Source organism: Arachis hypogaea, chromosome 16, assembly GCF_003086295.3.
Source record: "Arachis hypogaea cultivar Tifrunner chromosome 16, arahy.Tifrunner.gnm2.J5K5, whole genome shotgun sequence".
NCBI classification, from domain to species: Eukaryota; Viridiplantae; Streptophyta; class Magnoliopsida; order Fabales; family Fabaceae; genus Arachis; species Arachis hypogaea.
Window position 1 is genome coordinate 121,597,256 of NC_092051.1, and position 26,102 is coordinate 121,623,357.

At 37.7% G+C, this 26,102-nt stretch overlaps 2 pseudogenes; both read right to left on the reverse strand.

Annotated features, from left to right (window-relative positions):
* Positions 1-210: 210 nt before the first annotated feature.
* On the reverse strand, positions 211-21,908 carry LOC112757446 (arogenate dehydrogenase 1, chloroplastic-like; annotated as a pseudogene).
* A 95-nt stretch (positions 21,909-22,003) lies between these two features.
* Positions 22,004-26,102, reverse strand: LOC112757448 (arogenate dehydrogenase 1, chloroplastic-like; annotated as a pseudogene).

Sequence of the window (26,102 nt, forward strand, 5' to 3'; positions counted from 1 at the left end):
TTAGGCTTAGGAGGTTGCGACAGAGTTCAAGGAGCTGGCGCCGGCAGGACAGTGGCTGCGTGATGAGGCAGGAGGTTGCGACGAAGTTCAGGACAGTGGCTTTGAAGTTCGAACAGTGGCTACGCGATGGAGGGCAAGGAAGTTCGTATTAATTGGCGTTGACTCCGGCATCAACCCTTCAAGAATCCTTCCACCGGTATGCGTAATGAACTACGAACCGGCAGCGTAATAGTCTTGATCCTCGCAACTCATTTCCACCATCCTGCAACCTTCTTTTGCAAACGCATTGAGGAACTTTGCACAGTAAGAAACACAGTGCTCCTCGTCGATGATACGAACCTTCTCAAAGACGAATGGGAGGTCGGTCCATCCTTCAAATGCCGACTCAAGTCCAAACATCGAGTGAGTGTAGAGGACATCGAAATCGAAAAGGAGGAGCTCAAGGAGGATCTGTTCTTCAGATTTCTTTGGCAACATAGACCTCTCTGGCAAAGCAAAGACCTGTTCTTCATTTTTAAATAGCTGCGTTTGGTAGATACTATGCAATCGACTAAAAGGCTGCTTCTTCAATGATTAAAAGCCAAATCTAATCTTTCTAGTTGCTCTTTGGCATTTAAATTATACAAGAATAAATCATGTTACAGATCAAAACTATCCCCCTCGATATTTTCCGCTAAACTCAACAAAGTTTCATAACCCTTTGTGTTGATTGGTGTTGTCTCTAACCCTAGTTTTTCTAAAAATCTTCCTGTTGTGTGTGTAACAAACTGGGATCCAGCTACATGCCAATCATGTTTTGCACAAGACATTTCAACCATCTGTAGTCCTTCACTAGCAAAAATGTCAAGAAACCCATAACATCGCAATATTCTTGATTCTTCGTTCCTAATTCTAACTTTTTCATAAACAAGAGGAAGTTTTTTGCAGCCATTCTTTCCACTCTGCAGCCCAAACATGGGATGTGTGCAGAGAACATCAAAATCAGGAAGCAAGTGTTGAAGGAAGAGGTTTCTAGGGAACTCTTTGACGGATAATACATCAGCAAACAATGTACTTCTCTTCAACCTTTGGAAAGGTAATGATTTAAGAACTTTAACTGTCGAAAGGATGGAAGTGCAGAGTAAGATCACTTTTGGATATATGCTGCTCAAAAATATCATCTGTGTCACTAAAATACAAAACCCCAACTCCCAGCCACATTAGAGTAGTCTGATCTAGAATACGCCAAGACCCCATGAGCTTGACTAACTATAGTTTTCGCAAGGAACTGACCAAAGTTTCCAAAACCAACTATTGCAATCTTGAGCTTTGTGTTATCATCAGACGGACTAGAATTGTTTGAAGTGAAACCACTTAGCAGAGCAACATCATTGGATCTGCATTATTAGTATCATTGCTCATTAATCATTATTATGTACTAACCTTTTTTCCATCACAAGAACAAAATCTTCCGAATTCAAAATGATTAAGTTGCATGCTCTCAATATCAACAAACACAAACACTCTCTAAAACATTAATCACAAATATTCACACAATGTAGCAAAAAGTCCTGAGACTTTTTTTCAAGTATCAAATATCAAATACCTAGAATGCAACAATGTATATCCATTATGAGCTCACCAAAGCAGTGCATGGTTGTTACTTCTATCTAGCTGCTGCAACCTTTTACCGTTCTCCATCAACTGATTCCTGACCACGTGATGCATCCGTGCAATGAGCTGTTTCTTGAGATCCCCAAACGCCAAATCAAACTTCTCCAGCACCTCCAAAGAATTCTTATTAAACATGAACAAACCATAATACAAATCAAAGCTATCCTCAACAGTGTTCTCTACTAATCCCAACAAACTTTGGTACCCTTTCATATTAATCGGCATCGACTCCAGCATCAACCCTTCAAGAATCCTTCCAACAGTATAAGTAATGAACTGTAAACCGGCGGCGTAACGGTTGTGATCCTCACCACTCATATCCACCATCCTACAATATTCTCTGGCAAACCCATTGAGGAACTTCTAACCGCGAGAAACACGGTGCTCCTCGTCAAGGATGCGAACCTTCTCGAAGACGAATGAGAGGCCGGTCCATTCGTTAGGTGCAGACTCAGGTCCGAACATCGGGTGATCAAATGTAGTGCCATCATTCAGAATAACTTGCCAAGGAAGATGCCGGATCCAGGGAGCTTTCAAATTCCATGCACCATTGAAAGCACAATCTTTGAGAAAGCGTTATGTGATCTGGGAGCAAGCATCAATTTAATGCCCTTGTCTGTGATGAAGAAGCTGCAAATCCAAGAGACACAACCCACAAGGATAGCATTACAGATGGCAGACAAATCTATAAAGCCTGCATATGGATTAATGGAGAATGTATTGGTCAAAGTGGGTAAGTTCTTCCTCCCAGTAGATTTTGTGATTCTTGACCGGGAGAGGATGAGAATGCCTCTATAATCCTAAGAAGACCATTCCTAGCCACTGGGAGAGCTCTAATTGATGTGGAAGAAGGTGAATTAGTACTTAGAGTGCACAATGAGCAACTGGTCTTTCATGTCTTCAAAGATATACATTCAGCAGGTGAAGAAGAGAGGTGCATACAGACTGAACTTATTGATCCAAACCTTCAAAAATCCACCTGGTGATGCACCACAAAATCTGCAGCTCAAACCTCCCTTGGTGACAATCAACAAACTTATCCCTGACATCAAACCTAAGTTTGGTGTTGGGAATGCATCATCCACCAAGGAGGAGATTTCCAAAAAGAAGAAAGTACCCAGGGGATGGAGAAACAAAAAGATCCCCACTGAAGATTTCTCCCCAGGAATGAAAGTGGTGTTGACTAGCAATCCAGTGTAGATTTATACAGTAAATAGAATCCTCTCTCTGGAGCATATTGAGCTACTTTATGGAGACACAGGAAAAAAGTTCAAAGTAAGGGGTGAAGAGCTGAGCCCCTATGATCCTCCTCCTTAGAGGAGCTGACCGTCAAGCTAGTGACGGTAAAGAAGTGCTTGTCGGGAGGCAACCCGATGATTTCGTATCTTTAGTTATTTTTCCGTTACGTTGATTATATTACTTGTTTGATTTTTATTGAGTTTCTACTATTTTTCGTTGTTTTACTTGTGTTTTGATCATGCAGAAATTTTAAAATAAGAACCGGACACTTAGAAAAATTTCTGAACACTCTAGAGGAGGTTGATTCTGCCAGTTCCACGCTGAACTTAGGATTTTCCAAGTTCAGCGTGGCATGTGCGTGTAATTTGGAAGGAAGTCTCTGCCAGTTCTACGCTGAACTTGGGATTTTTCAAGTTCAGCGTAGTTAGAAGCGTGCAAAGAGGGAGTTTTTACTGCAAAGTCCACGCTGAACTTGGAAAGACGTCATTAATGTGAATCAGGGCCAGACTCCACGCTGAACTTGGAATTTCCTAAGTTCAGCGTGGATGCATGCGTACCAAGTGAGAGTTGCCACTGCCATTCCCACGTTGAACTTGGCCTTTTTCAAATTCAGCGTGGGAATATCCAAAAAAAAAAAAAAAGAGAGCGTTGGCGCTGAACGTGGTATCCACCAAGCTCAGCGTGAAGCATGCATTCCACACACAAAGCAGGTGACGCTGAACTTACCTTTCTTCTGGTTCAGCGCCAATCCACATATCTCAACCAAATCTCCAATTCAATTACCACATCCTTCCCAAATATCATTCAGAGATTCCCCTCCTTTTCACACCTAACAACTACCCATGCCCCACCAACCCCTGAACCCCCTATCTACGTATATATACATTATCCCCCTTCCCCCCTTTTATTTATATATATATATAAATAAATCAATAAATAAATAATTCTCTATATCTAAATAAAATTAAAAAAATCACAAACTATAAAATAAAATAAAAATATCTATATATGTTTTAATTATTTTAATCTTTCTTGTCCTTTTATTATTCTATTTTCTTATACTAATATTTGTTTTTACTCCTCCGTCTGTCTTTTTATGTCCCTCTCTGTTTTCAGTTCTTCTTTGCTTGAGGACAAGCAAACTTTTAAGTTTGGTGTTGTCGCTTCGCTTGTGGATTTTTTGTTTATTTTAATGACATCAAAAGGAGGCGAATCATTTCCACGGAGGAGTACAGCCATAAGAATGAGATGGCCACTAGGATAACTGAGGTGGTTAAGTTCCTTTCATTCTATATTTCCTCCTGTTCGTATTATGTTATATTCCTGTATTCTGCTATTTTTGTTACTGCATGATCAATTGTTATTTCAATTCCTAGGTTTTAGTTTAATTTACTGTCTATTTTATTATTTGATTTCTTTTTATGCTGAAAAAGAGTGTCTCATGTATTGCTCACTGAGCTTGAAAATCAAAAGAAAAGAAAGAAATGATATAATGCATGAAAAGAGTGAATTTATATTTAAGATTAACCTTATTTACTTAAATGTGGTGGTACTATTTGCCTGAATGAATGACATAAATAGTGCATATTTGAATTTGAATCAAGGGATGTTAATGTATGAGGAAGAGGGATTTAGAGAATTATTATGACTTCTCTGAAATAAACAAAAAATTTAATCCTTGAAGCAAAAGAGACAGCAAAATAAGCATAAAAGCAAGGTGCAAGGCTCTGAGTATCAATGACTAGGGGGTCTGAAATAATCAAAAGCTCAAAGAGTTATTTTCCTAGTCATATGCTTGTGATATTCTTGTTTCAAGTAACCTTTGAGAAAGAGTATTTAGAGTGGCAACCAATTGCATTCAACAGAATATGCCAAAGGCTTTGAGCAACACTGTCTGGGAGTAACTGAAAGAAAAATAAAAATTTAAAAATAGTTCCCCAGTCAAGTGCTTGTGGTGTTTCTGTGTCAAGTAAAGCTTGAGACAAAACATTTAAAGTCACGGCTAGGCTCAAGGTGCAAAGCACCAAAGAAAAGAGAATTAAAGTAAATTTTGTTGTGTTCAATGATTAAACTGGAGTATAAAGATCAAAGAATTCATAATATGATCCGGATTCTAATTCCGAATGACACTGACATTCCTCTGATTCAAAGGAGAGTGAGATGCCAAAACTGTTCAGAGTTACAATGAATAAATCCCATTTTAAGAATAGACTTGAGCATGACTAAACTCTCACTTCTCATGAAAATTCAGGTCTTAATCATGCACGTATTTTGGTTGCTTGAGGACAAGCAACAATTCAAGTTTGGTGTTGTGATGCGTGAGCATCTTATCTATCTTTTCCTTGTGAATTTGCACTTGAATTGCTAAGTTAAATTAAAATTTAAATATCTTTTAGCTACTATGGATGCTACTTTGAGTTGCGCACAATTCTATTTATTTCAGGTAGCATCCAGAGGGATTTGACGGAGTTTTGTAGCAGAAAAGGGAGAAAGCGAATGATGCTGTCAATCCTGACCTCCTTGCACTCAAACTGGAATAACTTGAGCTACAGAGGTCTAATTGACGTGATTCTAGTGACATTAGAAAGTTAACTTTCAGAACTTTCCAACGATATATAATAGTTCACATTTCTTCTCCAGCAACCTCTGCATCCTCCATGTTGAACTTGGTTCCTGCCAAGTTCAGCATGGATTGGAGAACTTCCAAGGAAGAACTTGCTGCCTTCTCAACGCTGAACTTGGGAGGATTCAAAGGAACACGCTGAAGCACTTGCTGCCTTTTCCACATTGAACTTGGAAAAAGCCAAGTTCAGCGTGGAGCTTAATGAATCCAATGGTCCCCACACTCTTCAAGCCCTGCACGGATCAATCAAATTAATTTTGATTCAACTTTTATTTTATTTACAATTAGGAAAAGATATTATTTTAGTTTTAGAAAATATATTTTACATTAATTAGAATTAGATGTAAAAGGAAAAAGAATCAGTTCTTCGGCCTCTCTTCTCTTCTACCTCATTCTGCAATTTACAATTTACCAGAATCCTAGTTTTTCTCTCTGAACCATGAGCAACTAAACCCCCCACTGATAAGGTTAGGAGCTCTGTCTATTGGATGGATTGATACTATTATTTTTTCTATTTTAATTCATGTACTGATTTATAATTCATGAATTATTTTTGTTCTTTATTTTATGAATTTGGGTGGAACGGAAGTATGACCCTTGTTCTAATTGAGTTCTTGTATAACTTGGAAAAGCTCTTTACTTGAACAACAGTTTGAAAATATATTCTCCTAAATTTCTAATTATCTGGACTTAACGGGATACGTGACATATAATCCTTTTATATTTTTGTAATTAGAGTTTCTGTGGCATATAAACTAGAATTGAACTTCACCCTCTAATTGGAATTAAGTGACCAAGGAATTGGCGGTTGATGAAAGTTAGAGTAGATTAAGAAGGTATAAGGAATTAGGGCATAGTCATATATAGTTTGCCATGAATTGAATCTTGCATGATTAAATTAGTTAGTAAAAAAAGTCAATCCGAAAAATAGATATCTCTGAAGCCTTAACTGTTTCTCCATATATCATTCCCAACTTGTTTACTGTTTGCTTTCTGATTTCCTGAATTTACTGTTTAATGCAATTGAACTCTCAAACACCACTTTCTGTTTGTCTAACTAAGCCAATCAATTAACCATTGTTGCTTGATCCATCAATCTTCGTGGGATCGACCCTCATTCACTTGAGGTACTACTTGGTACGACCCGGTGCACTTGCCAGTTAGTTTGTGGTTATAAATTTCGCACCAAGTGACGAGGGTGAAGACTGAAGAATTCTTTGGCTACTGCGCGTTAGGGACTTAGGGTTCGTGGGTTCCCATCTGAGCCTATATCATAATAATCTAAATATTTTAATTAAAGACAAGAAAAAAATTTTACTTGGGAGCAATAGATGATAATAATTTTTCAAATAATAATAAAAATTTAATTTTTATATAGTTGTATAAATAAATATGTTCCAAGAATTTGGTTACATGGTGTGATCCTTTTATGAGAGCCATGGTGTACGAAATTGTGATCTCTGGTAATGGCTCCAAAAACTTGGTGCTCTAATCTCAATTCATAATTTGTCACAACTTCAATACAACTAACCAGCAAGTGCACTGGGTCGTCTAAGTAATAAACCTTACGTGAGTAAGGGTCAATCCCACGGAGATTGTTGGTATGAAGCAAGCTATGGTCACCTTGTAAATCTCAGTCAGGCGGATAATAATTGATTATGGAGTTTTCGAAAATAATACTAATTAAATAGAAACTAAGGATAGAAATACTTATGTAAATCATTGGTGAGAATTTCAGATAAGCGTATGGAGATGCTTTTGTCCCTCTGAACCTCTGCTTTCCCGCTGTCTTCATCCAATCAGTCTTACTCCTTTCCATGGCAAGCTTTATGCAAGGGCATCACCATTGTCAGTGGCTACAATCCCCTCCTCTTGTGAAAATGGTCCAAATGCTCTGTCACGGCACGGCTAATCATCTGAGGTTCCCGATCATACTGGAATAGGATTTACTATCCTTTTGCGTCTGTCACTACGCCCAGCACTCGCGAGTTTGAAGTACGTCACAGCCATCCCTTCTCGGATCCTACTCGGAATATCACAGACAAGGTTTAGACTTTTTGGACCTCAGGAATGGCCATCCATGGGTTCTAACTTATACCATGAAGATCCTGATTAAGAGATCCAAGAGGTATTCATTCTAGCTTGTTCGCATGTAGAACGGAAGTGTTTGTCAGGCACGCGTTCATAAGGGAGAATGATGATGAGCGTCACATAATCATCACATTCATCATGTTCTTGGGTGCGAATGGATATCTTAGAAGCGGAATAAGTTGAATTGAATAGAAAGACAGTAGTACTTTGCATTAATCTTTGAGGAACAGCAGAGCTCCACACCTTAATCTATGGAGTGTAGAAACTTTACCGTTGAAAATACATAAGTGAAAGGTTCAGGCATGGCCGAGAAGCCAGCCCTCAAACGTGATCTAAGATAGCATATAACTAATCAAAGATATCTAATACAATAGTAAAAGGTCCTATTTATAATAAACTAGCTACTAGGGTTTACAGAAGTAAGTAATTGATGCATAAATCCACTTCCGGGGCCCACTTGGTGTGTGCTTGGGCTGAGCTTAAAGTCTACACGTGGAGAGGTCATTCTTGGAGTTGAACGCCAGCTTTTGTGCCATTTTGGGCGTTGAACTCCATTTTGCAACTTGTTTCTGGCGCTGGGCGCCAGAATTGGGCAGAGAGCTGGCGTTGAACGCCAGTTTGCGTCATCTAAACTCGGGCAAAGTATGGACTATTATATATTGCTGGAAAGCCCTGGATGTCTACTTTCCAACGCAATTGGAAGCGCACCATTTTGAGTTTTGTAGCTCCAGAAAATCCATTTTGAGTGCGGGGAGGTCAGAATCCAACAGCATCAGCAGTCCTTCTTCAACCTCTGAATCTGATTTTTGCTCAAGTCCCTCAATTTCAGCCAAAAAATACCTGAAATCACAGAAAAATACACAAACTCATAGTAAAGTCCAGAAATGTGAATTTAACATAAAAACTAATGAAAACATCCCTAAAAGTAACTAGATCCTACTAAAAACATACTAAAAACAATGCCAAAAAGCGTATAAATTATCCGCTCATCAAGCCACAAGCAAGGTCCTTGGTGGCAACCTCATGTTCAGTTTTCCATTTCCAACCCACAATACATGGTTTGTGTATTATGCTACTCACTCCTACGAAATTAAATAATTTCTATTACTTATTATTTTTCTAAAAATGGAGAAATTCATGCTCAGAGCATATAGCTCAACCTGCTTCTTTCCACTTCCACACACACCAAACTCAATCAGTAGAACCTCTCATCATCTTCTGTGCTTCCAATTCTATCCCTCACTTTCAAGCCCAACTCTCAGGCTCAGGTCAGGCTCAAGCCTAGGCCCAGATTAGTAGTAGCATCATCATCATCATCCACATCTAAGTCCAAAGTTTTCAATGGCCTTCGAGTTGACAACAGTGGACGACGGCAACATGAACAAGAAGCTCCTCCTGTTTTGGCTTCCGACGATGTCTCCAAAATCGTTGGAATTTGGCCACCTTGAAAGAATATTCTGAGGATTTCTTGATTTCTTTGATTTAAACTTTAAAAAGTTTATTACACAAGATATATAATATAGGAAACATTTCAAGTGCACCGGGGAGTACCGGTGTACCAATTGTTTTAACCATTAATTTCAATTAATATATATTATATATATTTTTTATAATTCAGATCAACGGTTAAAACAACTAGAACACCGGTACTCCCGGTACACTTGAAATGTTTCCTATAATATAATGCTTTTTCTTGCTAGGTTAAATTAGCCAAAGACATAAATCTTATTAAAGAAGGACAAACGTATATTAACATAATTATGTTGTTATTTGGTACGATCTTGTTTGGAGACAAGTTTGAGGTAGCTGTGCACTGGAAGTTTCTGCCATTGCTTCGTGATTTTGGTAGTATCAGACAGTATAGTTGGGGATCGGCATGCCTAGCGCACCTATACAAGGTGTTATGCAGGGCTTCTCGTTTTTATTGCAAGAAAATCGACGGTCCACTAACTCTTTTGCTAGCTTGGGCTTGGCTCCGTCTACCACATCTTGTGCTATTTCCTAGAGAACCCCACAATTTTTTGCTACAAACATGTAACAATATCGACTTACATCGTAAATTCATATTTAGAATCCAATTGCATTAATAAATTATATTAGGTGGCGTAACTGGGAGCGTGGAGACAGACGCTATAGATATCTTAGTCTTGCAAACGTTAGGAAGTCATTTGATGATCTTCAGGAAGGTCAGGTTTGTTTTTATTAAAGGAGTATTTGTTTTTATTTTAGTGTACTTATTATTTGGCTTGTAATCATTTGTTTCTTTTATTGTGTGCAGTTTGTGTGGGATGAAGTGCAGTTTGTGTGCAGGCCTATGGTGTTGATCGCATTGAGCCAGACTTAATTACTGTAGAAGTCTACATTGACTCAGTTGTGTGGAGCGCTACGGTGCCATTGGTATCATTTGAATGCATTGAGTGGCATGCAACTGATTGGTTTAGGCGATAGTTTGGTTTCATTTAGGGAGTTCCTCATCAGGAACGGAGTCTGGATAAGACACACGGGGAAGTCCTGACTAGTCCTAAGAATCTTGACTGGGCCACAATCACGACTCATTCATTTTGGGTGATACAGTGGACAAACAAGTATAATCACATTCTTATTGAGATTCCCGTGCCTCCATAGCATCCCTTAGAGATTTACATGCATTGGTACCATACAAAATATGGCAACCACATGAACTTATCGGATCTTGTGGTGCAAGAGAATGATGAGGCTAAATCCAGTTAGGGATGATGACAACCAAGAGCAGGAGAATGATGAGCCACAGTCACTGCCACTCCAATCTCAACCTCTAGAAGAACAACCATAGTCCTCGATTCCATATGTACCTCAAACACAATTTACCCCGTCATACCCATTACATCAGCCGTATTGGAGTACTCAAAACACAGGAGAAGGAGCTTTATTTATCCAGTTACTTGGGTTCATGGCTGTAGATCCAAGCTGATCACAATCTAGCCATCAGCCTGATATGATGATGGGTAGGTATTCCTTGGATGCGAGGCATCCATGCTGCATTTCCTTGAGTACTTCTGGAGGGGTAGTATCTGGAGACTCTAGTAGGAGTGACGGTGATCGAGGAATTCTTAACAGCCAAAACCCACGGCGTGTTTCAATGGGTCTAATTGAAGAAAATACTAAGACAATTGAGCAAGAGACTGATGACTATCTAGTAGATGAACTAGATGACAAGGAGGACAGATATGAGGATATGGATGATGATCAAGAATCCGACGACGATGATTCTGATCATGGTGATGATGCAGGTCCAGGTACAGGTTTTCTTTTTCGTTGTTTAATTACTTATATTAGATTCATAATTAGAGGTTCTGTTGATTTCTACTATTAGATTCATGTTTAGAGGTGCTGTTGATTGATTATGTTAGATTCATGTTTGGAGGTGCTGTTGATTACTATTATTAGATTCATGTTTGGATGGTCTGTTTAATTAAATTATGTACAGGTGAGGCACGAACTTCAGATGAGACAGGCAAAGGCTACAATCTTAGGGTTGATCCGCCACGTCGTAGCACTAATCGATGCACCCCATCCTTGTTCAAGAAGGCCACCAAGAAACGCAGGAGTTATGTGAAAGATGTAAAGTGGTCTATGAGAAAGTAGTAGTTGTGTACTTAACAAGTTACGTGTATCACTTAACTTTTTCATGTATCATTTAAGTTTTGTTTGAATCATTACTATGTTTGTGATAGAATACTTGATAAAGTCGCAAATGTCATAGAGTTATTTTACAAAATGCAATGTTTCAAATATCATAGAGTGTTTCGATAAAACATAAAGTCACAAATGTCATAGAGTAAGCAGGATAAAGATTCATTGAATACTTGGATAAAATGCAAAATACATAACTTTACTGAGCATTATTGTCGGCACTTGAACCTCCTGATTGACGGCATCTACTATGGCTGTGGGCCTCGGCCCCACATTGCCTACACCGCCTAGGACCACATAACATTTGTGTGTCCATCTTGTTCAAGAAACGCGTCATCCTTGGACGACCTTTGGTAACTTGTCTCAGGAACAAATTTGGTACGAATCGAGACCCGTTGTAAGCAGGCCATGTAGTATGATTCCCTAGTGGCTTAAACCTAGCTCGGTATACCCGTCCAACTTGGTCCCTCTTATAAACATCATGAACATACACTTGCCAATCTAGTCGTTGATTTGCACAACATACAAACACATGTCGACATGGAATTCGGTCCACCTGGAACTCACCACATTCACATCGTTGTCGACGGCGTACTCCATTCCACTTGGCATCTCACGCACTTTAAAGACCTCATTCTGCCTGTCGAATCAATTAACCTGGATGTTTCTTGATGCAAGTTGATTTGCATGCAATTTGGAGGTCACAAGCTCAGAAAAAACATGTCCAGCATTAATCCGATTCTCCGCCTCGACTCTTTTTTGGGTGAACAACTTATTAATCCTATAGAATGTTGCTTTGACAAGTGCAGTGATAGAGAGATTGCTTGCACTCTTCAAGACTGAGTTGATGCATTCCACTAGGTTTGTGGTCATGTGACCCCATCAGTAACCACAGTCGAATGTCAATGCATACTGTCTGCGGAGAATTCGGTTTAACCAGTTAGTGTAAGTCTCGCCTCGTTCTCGTAAATGCTAATTCGTACTTGCCAACAGTCCTCGAATATCCTACGCAATAAGAGAAAAAAAGAAAAAAATAGATGGAAAACATTGTTTAAAGGTAACTCTGTTAATAATGAACTTTGAATTACTCAATGTTACCTATATTGACGACAAGTTTTTGCAGGTACAGTGCCTTGAACTTTCTCAGAAAATTCGACTCTATATGCCTGATGCAAAATATTTGGAAAGCTCTAGGAGGCGACCAAGCTCCATTACTACGGGGCACAGCTGCATTGATGGATTCGTGTCGGTCAGAGATCAGTCCCACACCATCCCGAGTCCCCACATGTTGTCGCATGTTACTAAGAAAAAAGTGTCGCGCATCAGAAGTCTCTTCCTCCACAATAGCAAATGCAATTGGGATGATATTATTATTACCATCTTGTGACACAGCAACCAATAGACAACCCTTATACTTTTCATACAAGTGAGTCTTATCCACCTAGACAACTGGTTTATAATGTTTGAATTCTCTAATGTAGGGGTAATAACTCTAGAAGACTTGATGCAATACTTGGATATCAGTTACCAAGTCATCGCCTTGATATGCAAGCATAGTCTCGAAATGGGCGACTGCTGATGACTCCTTATGACACATGGCCACAAACCATATGGGCAAAGCTTCATACGATGCTTTCCAACCTCCAAATATTTTTTCCACTAACTTTTGGTTAGCCAACCATGCTTTTCGATAGCTGCCAGTGTAATTGAACTTCGATTGCACTTCCGCAATAACTGATTTCACCTTTCTAGAGGGGTCAGCCTCAACCAACAGCTTTATTACTTCTGCAATTGTGCTCGAATCCAGTTTTGAATAATCCTAAGAAATGGTGGCTCTGGTACAAGTGTGATTACCAATATACCTCCTTATAACCCAACAATACTTTCTGCTGATCATGCTATACTTTCTGCTGATCATGCTAACCTTGATCAACCAATCACAACCTGACCCATACTGTGTACACTTGGAATAAAATGTCAATGGCACCGACTTCATTATTAATATAAATTAACTTTACATCATGTTATTATCTCAATTTTAACAAAATAAAAACATAAATACATAAACACATAAATAAATACTAATTAATATTTAACTAAATCAATAACTAACTAAAAAGATTATTATCTTAAATTTAACTAAATAAACACATAAACAAATGCTAATTAAGTATATTTTCACATATCACGTAACAATTTGGTCCGTCGATCAATATAAATTATTACAAAATTCTAATCCTTCGTATAAATATAGACAATTACGTACCTGCATTCATATATTCTGGAAACTCCGAAGCATGCATGGCTTTGAAATCCAAAGCTCGCATGAAAGATGGCTCCTCAAACAGATGTTCGTTTGCGAGTGCATTTGCCACGTCTGTCATATTTGGATCTAAACTGCCGTCACCTTGATCTTCGTCTCTGTCTAGACCAACAACTTTGTAATTGCTTTCAAACTCTTCTTCACTGTCACTATTGTAATCTTTCCGTTCAATATTTCGGTCGGCTTTAGATTGTTCGAACTCAATATACAACTCAATGAACGATATCTGAGTGCGACTTTCAATGTACATTGAAAACATCTCTTATATACTCGCTTCATTAGTTACAAATTTCGTTTGAAATTGAACGAATCCACCAAATACCGGTATAGGATATCTGTATAAAATACATGATATTTTTCTTGACACTGCAGAACCTATATTCTCACAAATCACACATTTTAGTACTTCGAATGAGATTGTGAATGGAATAATAATATCTAACGGATTTTTACAAAAAAATTTTACTCCTTCATATGTTTGTAACAAAATCTAATTGAAATAATATAATTTTAGTAGGACTCTATCATCCATTTTTCTCACTCATATGAATATAAACTTCACTATCAAATTTTTTTACTTCATACGAAATAACACATATAATAATCAAATCGAACGGTCCGATTTGATTTTCTCGAAATAAAAAATAAATCTATATGGAAATCGGACGGTCCGATTACCTTCGCCAAAATTCAAAATTTTCCTCCCATACAAATCGGATCGTCCGATTAGTGGGCTTAATTTTTTTTACAAAGAAATCGCATGGTCCGATTTTTTCATCCTTTGTTTCAAGAAAAGCTGTCCCACATCCATGTCTAACACATGCATTTTCCATAATAACTCACAACACACACATGCTTCTCATATCCAAAAAAATGAGCCATACAATTGAATTTGTTTCTGAATGGCGGAATTAAATTGAATTTTAAGGAGATTAAAAAATAAATTCATTTCAATGGACTTTTCACATAATCTATTTTTCTTGATATAATACTGTAAACTGAATATAAAACTCACTGCTACTTTTTACTTTCACATCAGTACTATCTTTTCATGCTAAGGCTAGTCCATCAACTAATCCTCTACATTCTATACAATACACATAATCATAGCCACATTCCTTTAACTTTCTCACCACAAATGAGGTTTGGTTTTTCGTTTCGCAAGGAAAAATCATATCAGGAGAGTGAGATTTTCTAATCTCTTGTATCATGTGAATTATCAAGAATTTTTCTAAACTCCGACCGTTCCACATGAGCATTTTTATGGCTTGTGGGGTGTCTTTTGTACATAATCACCTTCTTCCAAAAAATCAAAAGAAGGTAAAATAATGCACAACTACAGTACCACGCAAGATTCTTAGTTTAATAATTTTTTTTTTTGATAAATAATCATATTATTATTTCAGCGGTCAAATGTTAATTATATTATAACTATCTTAAATCTTGCCAAAAAATATTGATACAAGTCTAATTGTTAAATTTTACATTATTTTAGAATTTTTTTAAAAAACAGATTAATTTAAGACCCTTCTAACCATTCCACCTTGATCTATCCGAGAGATTTGGATAGCAATAATGTACGTATACATAAACTGCTATAGGGTGCCAAGGATTAAGCTACCCAATGTTTCTTCATAAACCGCTATACATAACAGCATTTTATGTATGATTGCGTTCTTTCAGAAACCGCTACACCTTCTAAGTAATTCGTTCTATCCTGTAGCAGATTACGTTGAAGTTAGAAACAGTTACACCTACAACGATTTATATAGAATAAAAAAATTACAAATATGTCTATTATTTCAGAAAGTTATAATATGATAAATTTAAAGTCCAATTATTTTATTTCAATAATTTGTCCTATTTTTTATGTAAAAGGTAAAAGCCATAATTTTAATTTTTGTTGTAATTTGTTGGATTGCTACCATCTTCAGAACATGTGTGATTGGAATTGTATGTATTGGATTTTAATTATGTTTTATGTTTTTCGGTCATGGTAAATATCTATTTTTTTTACTTTTTTTTTATTTGAGTTACTTCTCTTTTTCTATTAAAGAGTTCTTTATTTTGCTCTTATTTTTTATTTTATTTTTTGTTTTAATTTATAATTTTTTTTTAGTTTTGTCTTTTAAAATTCAACTAAATTATTTGTTACTAATGATTATAAGTAGGGGTGGCAAAATGGTTTGAACCCGTCGGGCCGACCCGCTAAACCCGCTAAAAATGCGGGTCGGATTAGGATTTAGAGCCCGCCAAATTAAAAAAATCCGCCAAATTTACACCGCCAAATTGGCAAGTTTTGGCGGGGAAGGCCGGGCTAGAGAGTTTTTTTTAATTAAATAAAAGAGTGATTACTATTATAAAATTAATAATTATAGAATTTTCAAACACTTTTGTTTTGTTTTTATTCTTCTTTTACTTTTTAACATTATTTATTTTATTTTACAGTTTCGTATATTTGCTCAAATTATGTGATTTATTTTTTAAAATAAAGATGGTTCTATTGACAAATATTATTTTGAACAATTTTATTAAAGTTTAAAATAAAAAAAAGAGTTAGTAAAAAAATTTATATTATAATTTGACTATTTTTTATCTGTATTTAATTTTTTAATTATTATTTTTTGGTTAATTTTAATAAATTTTATTTAAAAAAAAAGAGTCAAGTGGGCTAGCTCGCCGACCCGCCAATCCGCCATAAAATGAGGCGGGTAACCCATCTTAGTTGGCAGGGCGGGCGGCGGAACGGGGCGGATTAGGACGGGCCGACCTGCTTTTCCACTCCTAATTATAAGAGGGAAGAAACAGAGCTAGATTATTTTTTTATCATTTTAAAATTACCAAAAAGTGTGTATTTTAATCATTAAAATTAAATTTAAATTTTAACATTTTAATTTTTATTAAATAACATTAATCTTAAAAAGAGATTTTGGTGTTTCCAAAATTAATCTTAAACATGATATTTTAATAATTTAAACAACATTAATTCTAAAAGAGTAATTTTGTTCCTTAAGTCCCACAAGTTTGATCCTGTAAAATCTGACCTATTTTTTTATTGAGCGAAAGGTACAAAATAAATCAGATTAATTTTTCTATCAAAAGTAATGTGTGAAATCTTCGATTTTTTCTTTCCCCTTTCTCTATCCCTATCTCGTAGGTATAGCGTTTGATTCAATGGAGAACCTTTTCTTCTGTATCTGTATGAATCGATATTATTACATTAATTAACCTTTAAATGAATATTTTAGAATTTTAAAATAAATATTTAAAAGGGATATTTTATCTTTTTTAATTCCAAATATTAATTCTTAATCTTTTAAAAATCAAACAACTCGAATCCTAAAAAAATATTTTAATCTTTTTGAAATTAATTAAAAAATTACTTGTTAATTAGAATAGCTAATAAACCACTGTTTGCTTAGTCCGTTAATCTTTGTGGGATCGACAATCACTCACAGTGAGTTATTACTTGGTACAACCCGGTGCACTTGTCGGTAAGTTGTGGTTTGTGAAATTCTGCAACCACGGAACAGTGGCTACACAACGGAGTTCAGGACAGTGGCTTCGAAGTTCGAACGGTGGTTGTGCGATCGAGGAGAAAGAAGTTTGTAATAATCAACATCGACTCCAACATCAACCCTTCAAGAATCCTGCCAACAGTATGAGTAATGAACTGCGAATCGGCGGCATAATGGTCGTGATCCTCGCAACTCATCTCCACCATCTTGTAACCTTCTCTGAAAAATGCATTGAGGAACTTCTCACAACGAGAAACACAGTGCTCCTCGTAGAGGATACAAACCTTCTCGAAGATGAAGGGGAGGCTGGTCCATCCGTCAAGTGCGGACTGTGGTTCGAACATCGGATGAGTGCAGAGGACATCGAAATCAGAGGAGAGGAGCTCAAGGTGGAGCTTCTTGGGGAATTCTTTGACAGAGAGGACGTCAACGAAGAGAGTGTTGTGCTTAAAGCACTAGAGAGGGAGCGTGATGAGCACGCGCTCGGTTTAGATTATGGAGAACTAGAGGAGGATCACTTCGAGATGCTCTTCGCTTAGGTCATGGGGGTTTTGGATATACACCAAGATTTCTAGCTCTGACGGAGTGGTCAGAGTGGGAGTGGACAAGGACGGTGTGGCCCTGGCAGACTAATGTGGTTGCAAAGAACTGGCCGAAGTTGTCGAAGCCGAAAATTGTGATCTTGAGGTGCTGGGAGATAGTGAATTCCTTGGCGAGCTTTGACTTGTAGTCAAAGAGCTAAGTGGCTTCAATGGCGCGCATGCAGAGTTTTTTTAAGTGGAGGAAGAGCAATAGCGATTCAATTTGGATGGTAGTGAGAATGTGAATAAGAGGAGAGAGTCACGGTTGAGGATACGGTGGACAGTGTAATCTGGGGAGTGATTGAATGGGGTTGAAGGGTTGAAGGTGTCAATGCAGAGCATGGTTGTTCCGGCGGCGGTTCTGACTGGTTAGTCGTGGCTGATTTTCTGAAAAATTGATCTGGATGATGTCGTTTGGATTGTGATTAGGCTCTGGAGGTTGCGACAGAGTTCAGGGAGCTAACGCTGGTGGGACATTGGCTACGTGTTGGAGGCAGGAGGTTGCGATGGAGTTCAGGACAATGGCTTCGAAGTTCGAACGGTGAATGCGTGATGGACGTGAAGGAAGTTAGTATTAATCGGTGTCGACTCCAGTATCAACCCTTCAAGAATCCTTCCAACGGCATTAATATTGAACTTCAAACTGGCGGCATAACGGTCCTGATCCTAGCAACTCATCTCCACCATCCTACAACCTTCTTTGGCAAATGCATTGAGGAACTTCTCACAGCAAGAAACACAGTACTACTCATCGAAGATACGAACCTTCTTGAAGACGAAAGGGAGGCTGGTCTATCCGTCAGGTGCAGACTCAGGTCTAAACATTGGGTGAGTGCAGAGGACATTGAAATCAGAGGAAAAGAGCTCAAGTAGGAGTTTCTTGGGGAATTCTTTGGCGGAGAGGACGTCAACAAAGAGAGTACTGCACTTGAGGCGCTGGAGAGGGAGCGTGATGAGCACGCGCTTGGTTGAGATTATGGAGGAGCAGAGGAGGATCAGTTCGGGATGATCCTCGCATAGGTCATCGGGGTTTCGAAAGAACGATACGCCAAACTTCCTGGCTGCGGTGAAATGGTCGGAGCGGGAGTGGGCAAGGATAGTGTGGCCTTGGTAGATGATGGTATGAACACGGAGGGGTCTGTAGGTGGAGGAAGAACAATAGGCATTTAATTTAGACGGTAGTAAGATTGTGGATGGGAGGAGAGAGTGACAGTTGAGGGTATGGAGGACAGTTAATCTGGGGAGTGATTAAGTGCGGTTGAAGGGTTGAGGGTTGCAATGGAGAGCATAGTTATTTTGGCGGTAGTTCTGAATGGTTAGCTATAACACCCTAACTTAAATCCTATCCTTGAAGGCTTTTAGATAGGGTGTCACTCTTTTAGGAAGCAAATTAACCCAATCGTTATGCAAGGAAGAAGAGAAATATGCATGAAGTTTTGGATAAAATCAATAAGCAATTAAAAGACAAAATTGAACACACACAAGTAAGTTCGAGCAAATAAAATAACAACAAAATTCCCATTGGTACGGTTTCTAATAAAAAAGAAATGCCTAAAAATTGCTATGACAAAAAATCCAACGCATCCTAACTAATTTCATCGAAGAAACTCCCATCCTTATGTCATATTCTATCTTATGTCAGGACCCTTCAGTCTTCCATGAATCGGGGAACCAACAATCCTCTTCCAATACTTTTTTGTGAGATGAAGATCCGATTCCGTTGTGTGGGTGAACTAAGATCTGACGGGGTGCTGAAGTAGGAGAATAAGGCACGTACTCCACCTTTGGACTTCTGCAAAAGGTCAATTACTACTCTGGGTCCTCCTCCACTGGGTCCTCCTCCTGGCTAGGACTGTTGGACTCCTCTTCTCCTGTCTTAGAATTTGATTCGAGGTAGACCACCTCGGGTGACCATTTCTTGGGTGCTGAAGTGTTCGTATCTAGGAAAGTTAAGACAGGAAGCTGGGGGTCTTCTCCTACGAAATCTTGACCTAAGTAGATAGTTTGGAGCACAGAAGTAGTGTTTGTAATTACCCATGCGTGCTTTGAGGGATCATACTCAGAATTCACTTTCGGGGGCGCTGCGTCATCTCTATCCACTGTGTCATGCTCCTCTGGAGATACTATGGGAAAAAGAAGGGGTGAGAACTTAAAAGATCTTAGTAAGAGTGCTATGTGGACACCTCCATATCTATCCCCATCTCACTTGCGGGATTTTAAAAATATGGCATGGTATGCATATATAAAAGAAAATAATAAAATAATCAACATAGATAAGCCCAACAAAGGAATGGATGATCAACATAATCATAACTTACTGGATACACTTTAAAAATAAGAACACAATCAAACTTTCCTTTTCTTAACTTATAGCTTTTATGGAAGGCATTGAGCTCAAGCTAGTATAAAAGGTGGGAGTTTCCTTTCCTTTCCGAAGGTTCTTCTCCCGAAAGTTTTAGCGATCACCTTCCCTTACCGAAGAATCATCTCGATCAATCACCCTCCCTTACCAAGGGGTCATATCAATATGTTGTGTTTGGGGGTCACCTTCCCTTACCGAAAGATCGTTCCCTCAGTTCAATTTACAGACAATGTTATTTAGACATACATAAGAAGAGAATCATTCAAGAAGATAAAACGACAAAAGGACATGTAAAGTAATGATACCATAATGATGATAATGGCACAAGATAGTCATGTACTCCTTAATTAAAGAAATAATAATAATATAATGGCATAAGTTTGGACAGTGTAGCATCATATTTTTAAGGCACATAACGAGAATAAAGCATATTAAATAATCGAAGTAAGTTTATGGAAAGGCATGTACTTTTGGCTTAAAAGGCTTGTAAGATGGCAGTAACAAGTATAGGAATAACATTCATCACAAAACACAGAAAATATGCATGTACTCTTGATAAAAAAAAGCTTTAAACAATTATGGGTTTGCGTATAGAAGAAACTTTGATGACAAACATGATGTATGTGTGTAAAGAAAAGGAAAAAGAGAATAATGCCATAAGACACACAACCTTGATAATAGGATAAGAACAATATAGATGGTAAATAATAACAAAATAGAGCATAACGCATGCCAAGCATAAAAGTAACAAAATATAATTTCCTATTTTTTTTCTAATGCCTCTTTATTGACTATGAGGTTGACTCTTGTGTACACAGAATATTTTTGTAGAAAGAGAAGGGGGAGGATTAGTGTTTGAGAAGGGTGATCTACTACCTATTGGTGTACCCCTATTTATATACTTCTGGTGGTAGGTGTGATTAGTGTATTTTAAATTCCAAAGAAGGGTAGTTGTTAGATTCCTATCCGTAATTTAAAATTCTAAGCTTATCTTCTAACTGGTTTTCAAATTTCAAATTGAATTTTCTAGAAAAGGGTGAAGGGCGGTTGTTACATTAGCCGTGGCTGATTTACTGAAAATTGATCTGGACGACGGCGTTTGGTTTGTGTTTAGGCTCAGGAGGTTGCGACAGAGTTGAGGGAGCTGGCGCTGACAGAACAGTGGCTGCGCGACGAATTTCAAAATGGTGGTTTTGAAGTTTGAACGGTGGTTGTACAATGGAGGGAAAGGAAGTTCGGATTAATCGGCGTCGACTCCAGTATCAACCCTTCGAGAATCCTTCCAACAGTATAAGTAATAAAATGCAAACCGGGGGCATAACGATCATGATCCACAAGCTCCTTTAAGATTATGGAGGAGAAAGGAGGATCACTTCGGGATGCTCCTCCTATAAGTCGTCACGATTTTAGAAGAACGATACACCAAGTTTTCTGGCTGCAACGAAGTGGTCGGATCGGGAGTGAGCGAGGAGGTGTGGCCTTGGCAGACTAATGTGGCGACAAGGAACTGGCTGAAGTTGCCGAAGACGACAATTACAATCTTGAGGCACTGGAGATAGTGAACTCCTTAGTTCTTGTAGTCAAAGTGCTGAGCGACGTCGATGGCATGCACTCAGAGTGGTTTGTAGGTGGAGGAAGATCAATAGTGATTCGATTTGTACAGTAGTGAGAATGTGGATGGGAGGAGAGAGTGACAGTTGAGGATACGGCAGACAGTGTAATCTGTAGAGTGATTGAATTGGGGCTGAAGGATTGAAGGTTGCAATGCAAAGCATGATTGCTTCGGCGGTGGTTCTGACTGGTTACCTGTGGCCGGTTTTCTGAAAATTGATCTAGATGACGTCATTTAATTTGTGTTTCGGCTTAAGCGGTTGCGACAGAGTTTAGAGAGCTGGCGCCGGCGAGACAACGGCTGCGCGACAGAGGTAGAGGGAAGGAAGTTCAAACGATGGTTGCGTGATGGAGCGGAAGGAAGTTCGTATTAATCGGCGTCAACTCCAGCTTCAACCCTTGAAGAATCCTTCCAACGGTATGAGTAATGAACTTCGAACTGGTGGCGTAAAGGTTGTGATCCTCGCAATTCATCTCCACCATGCAGTAACCTTCTCTGGCAAACGCATTGCAAAACTTCTCACGACGAGAAACACTGTGCTCTTCGTTGAGGGTACGAACCTTCTCGAACACGAAGGGGAGGCCGGTCCATCCGTCAAGTGCAGACTCAGGTCTAAACATCGGGTTAGTGCAGAGGATGTCAAAATCAGAGGGGAGGAGCTCAAGAAGGAGCTTCTTGGGGAATTCTTTGACGGAGAGGACATTAACAAAGAGAGTGTTGCACTTGAGGCGTTGGAGAGGGAGCGCGATGAGCATGCGCTCGATTTAGATTATGGAGGAGCAAAGGAGGATCACTTCGGGATGCTCCTTGCTTAGTTCGTCGAGTTTTGGAAGAGCGATACGCCAAGCTTTCTAGCTGCGGCATAGTGGTCGGAGCGTTAGTGGGCGAGGACAGTGTGGCCCTGCCTGACTAATGTGGCTGCAAGGAACTGTGCGAAGTTGCCAAAAATGTCAAAAAACCCATAACATCGCAATATTCTTGATTCTTCGTTCCTAATTCTAACTTTGTCATAAACAAGAGGAAGTTCTTTGCAGCCATTCTTTCCACTCTCCGGTCCAAATATGGGATGTGTGCAGAGAACATCAAAATCAGGAGGCAAGTGTTGAAGGAAGAGATTTCTAGAAAACTATTTGACGGATAGTACATCAGCAAATAATGTAGTTCTCTTCAACCTTTGGAAAGGTAATGATTTAAGAACTTTAACCATAGAAAGGATGAAAATGCAGAGTAAGATCACTTCTGGATGCTGCTTAAAAATATCATCTGCGTCACTGAAATATGAAACCCCCAACTCCTAGCCACATTAGAGTAGTCTGATCTAGAATACGCCAAAACTTCATGAGCTTGACTAACTATAGTTTTCGCAAGGAACTGACCAAAGTTTCCAAAACCAACTATTGCAATCTTGAGCTTTGTGTTCTCATCAGACGGACTAGAATTGTTTGAAGCAAAACCACTTAGAAGAGCAACATCATTGGATATGCATTATTAGTATCATTACTCATTAATCATTATTATGTATTAACATTTTTCCCATCATAAGAACAAAATCTTCCAAATTCAAAATGATTAAGTTGCATGCTCTCAATGTCAGCAAACACAAGCACTCTCTAAAACATCAATCGCAAATATTCACACAATGTAGCAAAAAGACCTGAGAATTTTTTTCAAGTACCAAATATCAAATACCTGGAATGCAACAATGTAGATCTATTATGAGCTCGCCAGAGCAGTGCATGGATGTTATTTCCATCCAACTACTGCAACCTTTTACCGTTCTTCATCAACTGATTCCTGACCACGTGATGCATCCGCGCAATGAGCTACTTCCTGAGATCCCAAAACGTCAAATCAAGCTTCTCCAACACCTCCAAAAAATTCTTATTAAACATGAACAAACCATAATACAAATCAAAGATATATCCAACAGTGTTCTCCACCAATCCCAACAAACTTTTGTACCCTTTCGTATTAATCGGCATCGACTCCAGCATCAACCTTTCAAGAATCCTTCCAACAATATGAGTAATGAATTGCAAACTAGTGGTGTAATGGTCGTGATCCTCACAACTCATCTCCCCAATCCTGCAACCTTCTCTGGCAAACCCATTGAGGACATTCTCACCACGAGAAACACGTTGTTCCTCGTCAAAGATACGAACATTCTCGAAGACGTATGAGAGGCCGGTCCATCCGTTAGGTGCGGACTCAAGTCTAAACATCGGGTGAGTGAAGAGGACGTCGAAATCGGAGGGGTGGAGCTCAAGGAGCAGTTTCTTGGAAAATTCTTTGACAGTGGCTTCGAGGTTGCGACGCTGGCTTCGAGGTTGCGACGGCGACGGTAGTAAGGCGGTGGCTGGACGGAGAAGGACAAGGAGAATGGTTGAGGCTGAGTGACGAGGGTAAAGACTGAAGAATGGCTTTGGCTATTGCGCGCTAGGGACTTAGGGTTTTTGGGTTCCCATCTTAGCCTAAATGATAATAATCTAAATATTTTAATTAAAGACAAGAAAAAAATTTTACTTGGGAGCAATAGATGATAATAATTTTTCAAATAATAATAAAAATTTATTTTTTATATACTTGTATAAATAAATATGTTCCAAGAATTTGGTTACATGGTGTGATCCTTTTATGAGAGCCACAAGCAAGGTCTTTGGTGGCAACCTCATGTTCAGTTCTCCATCTCCAACCCACAATACATGGTTTGTATATTATGCTACTCACTACTCTCTCTTACGAAACTAAATAATTTCCATTGCTTATTATTTTTTCTAAAAATGGAGAAATTCATGCTCAGAGCACACAGCTCAACCTGCTTCCTTCCACTTCCACACACACCAAACTCAATCAACAGAATCTCTCATCATCTTTTGCGCTTCCAATTCTATTCCTCACATTCAGGCTCAAGCTCAGGTTTAGGCTCAAGCCCAGGTTCAGGCTTAGGCCTAGAGTAGCAATAGCATCATCATCATCATCCAGCTCTAAGTCTAAAGTTTTCAATGGCCTTCGAGTTGACAACATTGGACGACGACAACAGGAACAGGAAGCTCCTCCTATTTTGGCTTTTGAGGATGTCTCCAAAATCGTTGGAATTTGGCCACCTTAAAAGAATATTCTAAGAATTTCTTTATTTCTTTGATTTAAACTTTAAAAAGTTTATTACATAATATATATAATATAATGCTTTTTCTTGCAAGGTTAAATTAGCCAAAGACATAAATCTTATTAAAGAAGGACAAAACGTATATTAACAAAATTAGATCACCAATTATACTAACTAGTTACTCCTTTACTCTTTTATTGATACATGCCTCAAATATTCGTAATATAAAAAGTTTAAATATTATTTAATTGGTATTAGTTTATATTTCTAAATATTAAAATATTTAATTTAATTTTATATATTTTTATTTATGTTTATTTAGTTATTAAATTGAACTTTATGTTAGTAGACTTAGATTTTTCTTATTTTATTTTGTTTTAATAAAAGATTATAAATATTTTTTAAACTATTGTAGTCAACATAAAGAGATTAAAGGAGTGCTAATTTGGCACTTATCTAATTTTTAAGTGTTAATTTAGCATTCTTTTAATCTCTGAGTGCTAATTTGACACTTCTGAAATCTCTCTATATTAACTATAATAGTTTGGAAGATATTTATAACTTTTTATTAAGTTATTATGAAGCATAGATACTTCGCTGAGTTAACGTATCCGTGTGTCGGACACATTTCGAACACGACACTCGTCTGACACACGTGTCTGTTGTATCCAACCGTGTCTTAATAAAAAATAAAAAATTCTTTTTTAGACACGCTTAAACATACCAAAATACCATCACGTGTCAGTGTGACCAATCTTATTCAACATGTATTCTTAAAATAAATTTAGAAATAGTATATATTATTATTTATTAAAACAAAAAATATTTTAAATACTTTATATAATTAAAATAAGACTTTAAAAATAATTAAAAAATTAATTTATATTTTAATATCAATAAAATATTAAAATATCATTACGATTAATCTAAAAAATATTTTATATTTTATATGTACGCTAGTTTTCGTGTCTTATAAGATTTTAAAATTTGCGTATCGGCGTATCCCATGTCGTGTCGTGTCCCGTGTACGTGTCTGTACATCATAGTTAAGTTAAAATAAAAAAAATTAAATTCGCTAACATAAAATTAAATCTAATAACTAAATAAATAAAAATTAAAATATATAAAATTAAATTAAATATCTTAATATTTAAAAATATAACCTAATAATTACTAACTAATATTTAAACTTTTATATTATCAACGTTTGAAATACGTATCATCTATTTATTGTTGTCATAGTCAGTCCACTATATAAATGTTTGTAAAACGTAACCATCTACCATATATCTTAATCTGTATACGTATAAATAATTTTGTTG